Source organism: Coffea arabica, chromosome 3e (assembly GCF_036785885.1).
Source record: "Coffea arabica cultivar ET-39 chromosome 3e, Coffea Arabica ET-39 HiFi, whole genome shotgun sequence".
Lineage (NCBI taxonomy): Eukaryota > Viridiplantae > Streptophyta > Magnoliopsida > Gentianales > Rubiaceae > Coffea > Coffea arabica.
The window spans coordinates 43,820,144-43,830,812 of record NC_092315.1 but is presented as its reverse complement, the minus strand read 5'-3'; positions in this window follow the sequence as shown (position 1 = coordinate 43,830,812).

Genomic DNA, 10,669 nt, shown 5'->3' with positions numbered 1-10,669 from the left:
TATGCCAACTTTCTTGCCCTTTTGTCTTCTAAAGCATGTGCACCGAATTCTCTTGCAGATTGTAGCTGGAAAGTAGTCAGAACACAAGAGAATTGACTGAGCAAAATTGCAGAATTGCGGCCGGAAAACGCGCCTACACAAAACGCGGTTACAAGTCACGTTTTGTGTACTCGCGTATTCACTTTGTCCTTACTTCAGCTGCGATTTTCTCTATCATAAAGGCTGAACTGGATTTTTTGTAAAACACCAAAGTTGTAGCCCTTTGAGTTAGCTTTCCAATGCTTCAAGAATCATCCAAATCTGAGCTTTGTAGCCTGAGATATGATCGAAATACTAAACACTGGTCAGAGCTCTGTTTTCCACTTTGGACAGCTGAGTTGAATTTCGGTATTTCAACTTTTGGACTATGAAAACGGCTGAACTGGACTTTGATGTCTTCATACCAAATGTAGATATATCTCTTAGCTTCAAAATGGTACCAAGATCACCTTGATCCGATCTGTGTAGCTCCAGATATAGTCAAAATACCAAAACGTGTCAGAGTTGTCAAAACCTGACTTTTCTTGATTCAAATTGCATTTTTCCTTTTTACACTTCATATTTTATTTTCACCACTTTAATCCATCTTCAATCATCCAAATATCTTCTCAATGCACTTCATTTGATGATTGAATCATTAAACCTACAAAATATGAAGTTTTTACCATAAAAATCCATAAAATGCAATGTTTAGCCACTTTAACATAAAATGTAGTTTTTTACCAAAACCTTAGTTATTTTAGTTATAATACTAAATAATCAAACCAAAATTAACTAATAAAACACACTAAAAATACGTAAAATAAACTCTTATCAAATCTCACCAAATTTTTCTTTTTTTTATATGACAACAATAAGTATCTATTTATAATCTCCTAGATGATTTAGTAAATAAGTCTTGACCACAACAATAATTACCTAACAAAATATCAATTTCTAAATAACGAAACTACTATAACTTAACTCTAATAAAACTACTAAACATTTTCACTTGACTTAACTCTAATAAAACTACTAAACATTTAAGCTTTTTTAATATTCTTTTCCCCTAGAGAGGAACTGCTTGAAGAAGCAATATGGCAAGGAAACGAAAAGGAAGAAAAGAGTCCCAAAAAGCATCATGTAACAGACGGCAAAGACATCCAATTCTTTGCTTTTCTTACGTAATTTGTCCTTTATTTCTATCTTTTCTCATTAGTTGTTATAAATTGATTGGGAATTAATCTTGTACGGACTTCAGATTAACCACTCTTGTAGATCTAAAGTGATTTACTTTATTCCAAAGGTTTTCCTCTTTTTACCCTATTCCAAAATTTTCTCTTTCTGTTCCTTGGATTCTTAAGCGTCCTTGTGGCATGCAGCGAATTGAAATCCTTGTCTCAATTTGAAATTCTTATTCAGTATCAAAAGTAATGCTCCAAAATCCTTCAGATAAAAAATATGGGATAATTTCAAAAACCTCCCTTGAGGTTTTTGACAATTTCACTCGGCTCTCATGAGATTTCAATAATTATATAGACCTCCCTTAGTCTAATCCAATAACTAAAATGTCCTCCACTTAATAGTTAATTCATAAAGGGACATTTAAAGCCGAAAAATACTTCTTATTATTCTACTTGTCATTTTCTAATCTTAAAAAACGATCTCCATCAATATTCTAATTTTCATATCTTCCTCCCTCCCTCCCTTCCTCTTTCATATTCTTCTCTCTTTTTCTCCTACAATCACTTCTCTCTCTCACCAAATATTGCGCTCCATTGTTACCGATCACACCATTATTAATTTTTTAGCATCTCCAAAATTTATCTATATTTTTTGCCTTCCTGTCTTTTTCTTACTATAAAAATTTTAGACCCATTCTTTTTTTTCCAATAGTTTTACTCTTTACAAATGTTAGCCTATTGAAGTTAACAAATTAACAAGGTGCAGACTATGGATTTTACTATCAAACTAGGGGAAGATGAAAAATGTGATAGTGATATAGGGAAAAAAATGAAATTAAGAGTTGAAACATAAAGAAGTGGCTATTATGTTTGTTAAGCAAAAAAGTCTAGCAATTACTCATTGCTTCTCTCTTTTTATTTTCCTATTGATTGTGATTTTACTATAAAGATAGACTTTTGTCTCTATTTCTAAGAGTGCTAGAGCAATGATGAATTATGTTCTTTGGGACATGGGAGTATTTCTTAATTTAGTATTGGTAGTGGTAATAGTGAGTTGCATTAGGCAAGAATTAGCAAGTAATGAATTTTAAGATGAGTTGAAATCACTGGATTTTGATTGTTTTAGTGAGTATAACATGTACAAGAAATTAAAGATTAAAACTTTGTTTTGTTTTATCTTGTTCTCTGAAGAAGGATATTTTAGGATATTTGTGAAAAATTATAGGCTATTAGGTCTATATTGTTACATAAACCTTAAAAGTAAGGGAGGTAGGTGTAATTTTTGAAACTTGAGGGGAGCTCTCTATAATTACTAGAAACCTCAAGGGAAGTTTCTGAAATTATCCCAAAAAATATTGAAGGGTATAGTATCTACAAAATATTAGTGCAATACTATGTGTGTATATATATGTGTATATGTACACACACACACACATATATATATATATGTATGTGTGTGTGTATTTATTTATTTACACACACATATATACATATATATGTGTGTGTGTATTTATTTTCTTATGTAATTTTTATATGTATGAGATATCTTAATTATAAACATCCCATTTTGAACATGTAAACCAAAAAAGAAAGGAAAAAAAGGATGGATATTGCTACGAAAACAGTGAGACAACACCATAAATCTACAAGGCACATTATAATCTACAAGTGGTTTGACATTAAAATTGTTCTTGACTTTTTTGTTTTTTCCCTTTTAGTCACCATATATTCTTATTCTTTTAATCGAATTGAATCTATGCTCATTCCAATTTGAGAGTTATCCTCAAGGAATAAATAGGGCTAAATATATGTTTACTAAATTTAATGGCAATTCTGCTATCAGCAAGTATTTTCTTATAACTATCTCCATCAATATTTAATTGAACTTCTACTTTGATCTGGAATTTCCCCCTAATTATTTACAGAATTCCATTTTTATGTAATTTCCCTGCTCCCTTAATTTATTTTCTTGCCTACTCAACATGATAAATATTTTCTAGTTTGCTCCTACCATGTCCCTATACTTTTACCGACCTTTTTATCTTAATAGTTTCTTTGTGTTTAAAGCTGAACCTTCATTTTTATCCTTCAGAATAGGAAATATTTGATGTTATTGTGTCCATTTAGCGGCTGACAAGTTAGGGTTGATGCACAAATATGACTTTTTGTGCACAAAAGTAAAATTTATTTACATTGTTAATATAATGTGAACAGCTTGACTTTATACTTATTACTTGCGCATGCAGGTTGATGCATCTTTGCCTTTATTGTTGTTTAATGTGAACAATACATTGGTCATTGTAAATAAAACATAGCATTTGTTCGCAGAATACCCAAAAAAATGTAAAAAAAAAAAAAAAAAAAAAAGTGATAGATTTTCCTTTTTTGAAAGTGATAGATTTCATATATGAATAATACATGTTATAGCCATTTATCAGTTTAATATGTAAGATTATTGTTTTACTGTCTAGATTATCTCATATGACAGGTAGTCAATTGTTAAGGCCCTGTGTCCCATTTTGTATCTGCACTACGGAATGGTAATTTTCAGATTTCACACTAAAAGTTTTATTTAAAAAAAAAAAAGAAAAAAGAGAGAGGTTTTGTGATCGTCAGAGTTAAGAAAATTATAATCTGAAACAACCCACCCCCTTATACAGTAAAAGATAGGATATGGAATAAGCTCTATATTACCAGTATAGATGTTCTGAAAGTGATATCAAGAGTGAAATATTTTGCTAAAGTTCTTCTGTCTCTAACTTTATCTTCAGTAAAATTTTCTTGCAGAAGAGATATTTTGTCTTTCCAAGTGATCAAAATTTTTTTGAAGATGCACTAAAATTTTTGATTCAAAAGCAGATTTCAGACCAAAATTACAAAGGGAAAGAGAGAAAGGGGAGGACTTGAGGGTCGAATAAAAAATCTCACCGTCATTTGACTAACATTGCCAAGATCCAGTTATCAACTTATTCTTTCTTTGGGAATAAAATAAGTCATTAGATTATTCCTTATCTAAGAAATAACTAGGGGTGATAATTTTGGACACAATGATATGACATGAAATGACTCAAAGAAACTTGATTGAAACATGACACGGAGAAATTAGTCTTGCAATTGAGTATCAAAATGGGTATTACTAGATCAACTCCTAAATTGACACAATTAACCTATTAGTAATTGATTAAAAGTTAAGAGTTGACATGTTATTGCAACCTATAACACGTCACACTCATCACCCAAACAATCGGCCATATTAGAAACTCTTATTTTTACATTATATTATTATTATTGTTATCATCATAATAATGTATTGCTATTATTATAGAATTGTTTATATTTTGGACTCTTTTTTTTTGGGTTCTTTTTGGAAATCACACCAGAGTTTTCAAATTATAAATAAATTATTTGAAAAAAAAACTTGGTTCCCTCCTATATCTACATCAACTTTCTTTGGATTTCTTTCTAAGCTTACAATAAAAATTGTCTAATTCAGACTTCCCTTATAAATAGACTATGAGAGACAAAAGGTTAAGGTAATTCAAACCAAATTTTTCAAAAAAAATAAATTATTTAAAAGGAAAAAGCATTAATTGGTTCCACAATATATTTATTTACATTAAATTTCTTTTGATTCCATCATAAAAATATCTTGCTACTAGTATAAATTGTAAGTTCCTCCCAAACAAAGTAATGGAACTAAAAGTCTTATATTTATTCACAATAAATTATTTTGGAGTGCCTCATAATTTATCATGAAGATAGATTAGTTCCCTTCTGAATATATTAGTCGTACTAAAAGTTTTTGGAGGCCCTTCCTGAATTTGTAGTGAAAATAGTTTAGTTGCATCCTAAGTAGAATATTTGAACCAAAAGATTAAAGTTAAAGGCTCTTGAAGAATTCATACCATGTTTTAATAGAAAATAAAATTTTGAGTTCCCTCCTAGCAGTTCTTGGAATATGAAGTTTGTTACATGATGTTTCATTAGTAATTTTCAAGTTTTTTTTGGATATTTCATTAGTTATTTTAGCTAAAAATTTAAATAGGTCAAATGGATTAATATACAATATGACACATTAATAATTAGGTTACAACACAAACATGACACAAAAGCTTAATGTGTTAAAAAAAAAGCTTAATGTGTTATATATAAATCTTTTATATACTGACAGTATAAATCAACGGAGGAGTTAGGAACCAAGGTTATGTAGGGCAATTACTTTGATGTACAATACGTTAGGAGCTAACAAAAAATTGCTTTACAAAAGAATAATTGTAAGGAAAACCGCAGATAAAATATATCTGTGATATTAGTGCCAATTTTGTTAAGTTGTATAAGTTTTAGAACAAAAACAAAATTGAAACAACCATATGATAATTAACTTTTTCCAGTAGATAACAAAGAATTTACATTTACTATTTTTTACCTAAAGTTGTAATTTGATTTTTAAACTAGTGATAGGTTTCATTTGGAACATACTATCATTTTTAAATTAGGTAATTATGGTTGACGTCATGAACTTTGGGAGGCAAAGTAAAGGAAAAGAGGAAATTTCCAAAATTAAATTTTGACAACAGTAGGATGAAAATGAAATTTTGACAATTGACAATTGCCCGCCCTTACTTGAATGTGGCACCACTACTGGTGTATAAAGTAGCATATCGTAATGCATACTACATATATAAAATATTTTAATCAAATTTAAATTGAGATAATGTAGTATACATTTAGGCCAATTAATGTATACATTTACAGTATAAAAAAAAAGATTAATCCAAAAGGTAAAATGAATGATGACACTCAATAAAAAATTAAGAAACTAACTAGGAATTGGTGGATGAGCACATGCTATGCTAATGATTTTTGCATAACTAAAAGCTTTCAAGCACTCCATATGAACTCTTTTGTAACCAACTAGACAAAAAGGCCCTAAGCTAGAGCTTTTAAATTTAAATAGCATACTTATGTCGAATATATAGCAAATAAAGCACTAATTAATTTTTTTTTTTTTCGATATAAACCCTAACCAAAGATGCTATAACTTAAAAACTGAGATCTTTGAATGAAAGCAAAACGTAAGCTCAATTACATAAACTAGAAAACAGATTGTTTGCTGGTCTCGTTGGAAAGAAAATAAAATTCTTAACTACAAAAATGCGAGTCAATATTGCACTCATAATGCTTAAATAAAAGTCTGTTAAAATTTTAAAGGAAATAATTACTGAAGTATTGTGTTAGGAGAAGCTTCATTTGATAACATAAAAAATTCGTTCCCAACCACTTGCATTTACAATATAACGATCTTTTTCTATCTTTATTGACATCTAGATATCCATAACATTAAAACTTATTCTACTGTCAATATGAAAATTTAAGCCAAAATAATGGGACGTGCTTTGCATTACCTTGTCAGGCATCATTAAAGAAAATCTAACAGAAATGAAGAAAATTGTTACAGCAAGTAAACATTTAGTCACTTAGAAGTGAGAAAGAAAAAGAAAAGTGAAAATTAAATGAAGTAAGAAATAACAAAGGTTTTTAAAATATATTAATAAAACATTAATGGGGCATTATTCACTTTAAAATTTACTCCATGGGTGTTTTTCTCAAGTTAGTTTAATAAAGAATAAATGTAGAGTGGCTCAAACTTTTATTGGAGTGTGTAAATCAATGGCCAAAGTATATCTAGAAATGGAGAAATAATTTTGACAGTTGAAAAGTAACTTCAGAGCCCTACAGAAATTACGCTCCTAAACTAGTTGCAGACTAAAAGAAACTCACAAAATATAATGCATAATGAAATTCGATACAAATAAGAAAGCAATTAAGATAAGCATAGTTACACTTTACACTTGAAATGGAAAACAATTTGATACTTGAAAAGCATCTTGAGAACGTTAAACTGGTCTTCTTATACTTAAAGATTTTAATACTTGCTTGAATTGTCAGATACGTGGAAACAAAGAAAATTGTCAACTTTTGCGAGGAAAATAGTTTAGCGAAAAATCATTTTATGCTAATTTTTTTCTTCCTAGCTCAAATACAAATTAATTTAGCCCTTAAACTTGAGTTTATGATTACAGATATAAGTTCCTTATGGCTGATAAGCGTGATTTGTTGATTGGTTTGAAGGATCAATTGAAAGTCAACTCAAAAGCAAATGACTCTACAAATGATGATGCCGAAGCAGGATTGCAAAAAGAAACACCAAAACCAGGCGCATTTGAATAGTTTAGATATAGGAAATCAGATACTCAAGAACAAACAAGGGTCATACAATCTCTCAAAGATTTCCACAAAACCTTGCAGTTGAAAACAAATAAAACATCTTGCGTAAGCAACAATACCAGTAGCTCACAAAGCAACAAAGACAAGGACAATGCAGAAAATCAGTTTATTCCAATTGTTTCAGAGAAATCTAGAAGGAAAAAAAAGACTATGAATAGATTACTGTAATGATGCAAACACGCCAAGACTCTTAGCCGGATACTATAATGTCTTCGCTTTACCATCAATGCAGTGCATGTTAAGTTATAATGTTTAAGTATGTGATATTTGCACTTAATTAGAATTACCTCCATCATGTGCTTATTTCCAAACAAGTTAATAAATTCTAACTTTTTTTGGGATAGTTTTAGAAACCCCTCTTGAGGTTTCTAACAATTTCACTGACATTTCCTGAGATTTGCAAAATTACATTGATCTCCCCTAGCAGATTTATGAGCTCAATTGCTTATATCATATGGGGAGAAATTACTCATATACCCTAAAATATTATGTCTTATTAGAAACTATTTGACAATTGAGCAATTAGGGCATTAATTAATTGATAGTAACTAATTAATGAAAATAACTATTGGAAATTTCGTTAATGATGAACAGTAAGTTACGATTACAAAATGATGCTAATTGATGTACCAAATGGAGCCATTTTGTGATTGATAGAACTTGACAATAATTAGAAATCAGTTGTACTATATGAGAAGAAGGGCTTTGGTAGAAGGGGAAAAAACACAGGGAAAAGAAAGAGAAAAAGAAGGCTATTATGAGGAAATTTTCTTTGAAATTCTTAAAGACATGATAGTTGCAAAGTAATTTCATAGAAGTGAAGGAAAAAATAGGGAGAAAAAAGGCAAATTTTGAAATATTTTCTACTGAAAATCACAAAAGTTATAGCAAACTTCATGTTAAGAGAGATAGGTAATGTATTTCGTTGAATCGTGTGATCATTTGTATAGTTTTATTGTTTATTTGTGTTGTCTAATGTGTCGAATGTGAACTTGTTGAATAGTAGAATGTGTGTTAATCATTTCCAACTTTGAGTTGTTTTCATTCTTTTACTAATAGAACTTGTACACATGTATAAGAAGTATTTATGAAATAAAAGTTTCATCTCTCTCCTTCAGAGTACTTTTTAATGATACTATTTTTTTATTTGGATTGATTTTGTTACCAAAACCTTAACCTTAGGGAAGGTTAGTGTAATTTTGTAAATTTCATGAGAGGCCAGTGAAATTATTAGAAACCTCAAGAGAAGCTTTTGAAATTATCCCTTTTTTTAAGTTCCTTATGGTATAATATTATTTTTTATATTTTGGTCTTATACTTTCTATTATACTATCCATTAGGTTAACGCATGTCCCCTAATTTAATATTCTACTATAGTTGTAAATCATGGAGGAATCATGTTATGCTAATAAATCATGAAGGAAGCGTGTTATGTTAATACGTGGCGTAACACCAAAATATGATAGAGGATCCGAATTCATCGCTTCTGTTTCATTCCATCTTGCGTGTTGTCATTTTGATTTATTTATAAAGGCAAATGATACTTGCTTTCCTAAAAATACCTCAAGCACTCCATCATTTCTTGTGGATTAAAAGGGAAGATGGAGTGTCTCAAACTTTTCTCGGAGTTCTAACATTATTTACCTTTGTAAAATGTTAATCCTTGCATCACTACAAAATAGCCTTCTTTAATAAAAAGAAAAGGAAAAAAGAATGTTAAAAGTGCCACAAGTCACTAAACTTTGCTAAAATTATTTAGTCCACTATAATATTTTAATGCCAATTGGCCTATACTAAGCTCCTAAACATGATCAATTGCACAATTCCGTCGAATCCGTTGAAAGCAATGAAACGGAAAATCACCAATTTTGTTCCTAGACTATTTTACTAGTACTAATTTAGTTCTTAACTTTTATTCCCAGTCACTTTAATGTTTGAACTTATTTTACGGTTCCAATTAAAGACTTTCATGACAGCGTCACCACCTAAAACTGATCTAACTCTTAATTAGCTAATTAAATAGGGGTATTTTGAGAACGTCACTCATGAGACTTTAATAAATTAAGTAAATTGTTTAAAAAAACTACAAGATTAAACTTTAAAAAAGTTTTATCTGATGATTTTTTACATGATTAAAAGTTTTATCAGATGATCTTTTCTACGATTTACGTGTTTTATTACAGTCGAATGAGTGTCGTTCGCATAATATCCCTATTTAGTTAGTCAATTAAGAGTCGAATCGATTTTAAGTAGTGTTGCCATCGCGGACGTCCTTAATTGGAATTGCAAAATAAATTCAAGTATCAAATTAGCCAAAAATAAAAGTTAAGGACTAAATCAGCACCAATGAAAATGTTTAGAGGCGAAATTGGCTATTTTCCTGAAATGAAATCACATCGCACCTGAGCTGCACAACATATTTTGTGTGGGAATATTTGTCATTTTGTAACGAAAAATAGTAAAGTGGGCGAAGTGAGAATTTGGAAAAGTTTAGTGATCAATGACACACTTTTTCAGAGTTCTTTTGAAAAAGTTTAGTGCCAGATGATGTATTTTTTTAGGAAACAAGACTAAAGCCACAAAATTAGGTAATTGCTTAATTATTTGCAACTTGCGGTTGTTAGATAATTGCTTAAATTATTTGTTAAATTATTTTCAGAAGTTTAAAGATTTATGATCAAGTTAGTTATAGGATTCTTAATCGAGAAAAGCATCTCGTGATTCGAGAGCATTCCCAATTTACTTTAATCCAAAGTCCTCCCCTTCTTCACTCTATTCCATATTTTTCTTTGCGGTTCCTTGGATTCTTATGCTTCCTCGTGAATGAAATGAATTGAGTTTATTGTCATTCCAATTTGAGGGCATCGCAATTTACATTTTTGATAGCCAAAACAAAAATTTCATTAATCGAATTGTTAGAAATTGTTCAGAACAAATGGACTAACAAAATGTGGAGCGGAATGAAATTGCACCAGCATTCTAACTCATTATTGGTTTTGGTATCACCCATTTGTTTAGTACCAGAAGCAATGCTCCAAAATTCCTTAGGTGAAAGCTATGCCAGTGACTGCAGTATTTCTCACTCCGGGAAAAATTAGTGTGATGAATTACTTTGCCGCGATTGACTTTATACTTCATGAGCATAAACGAGATGAATGGAACTAAAACCTTCTCCACAG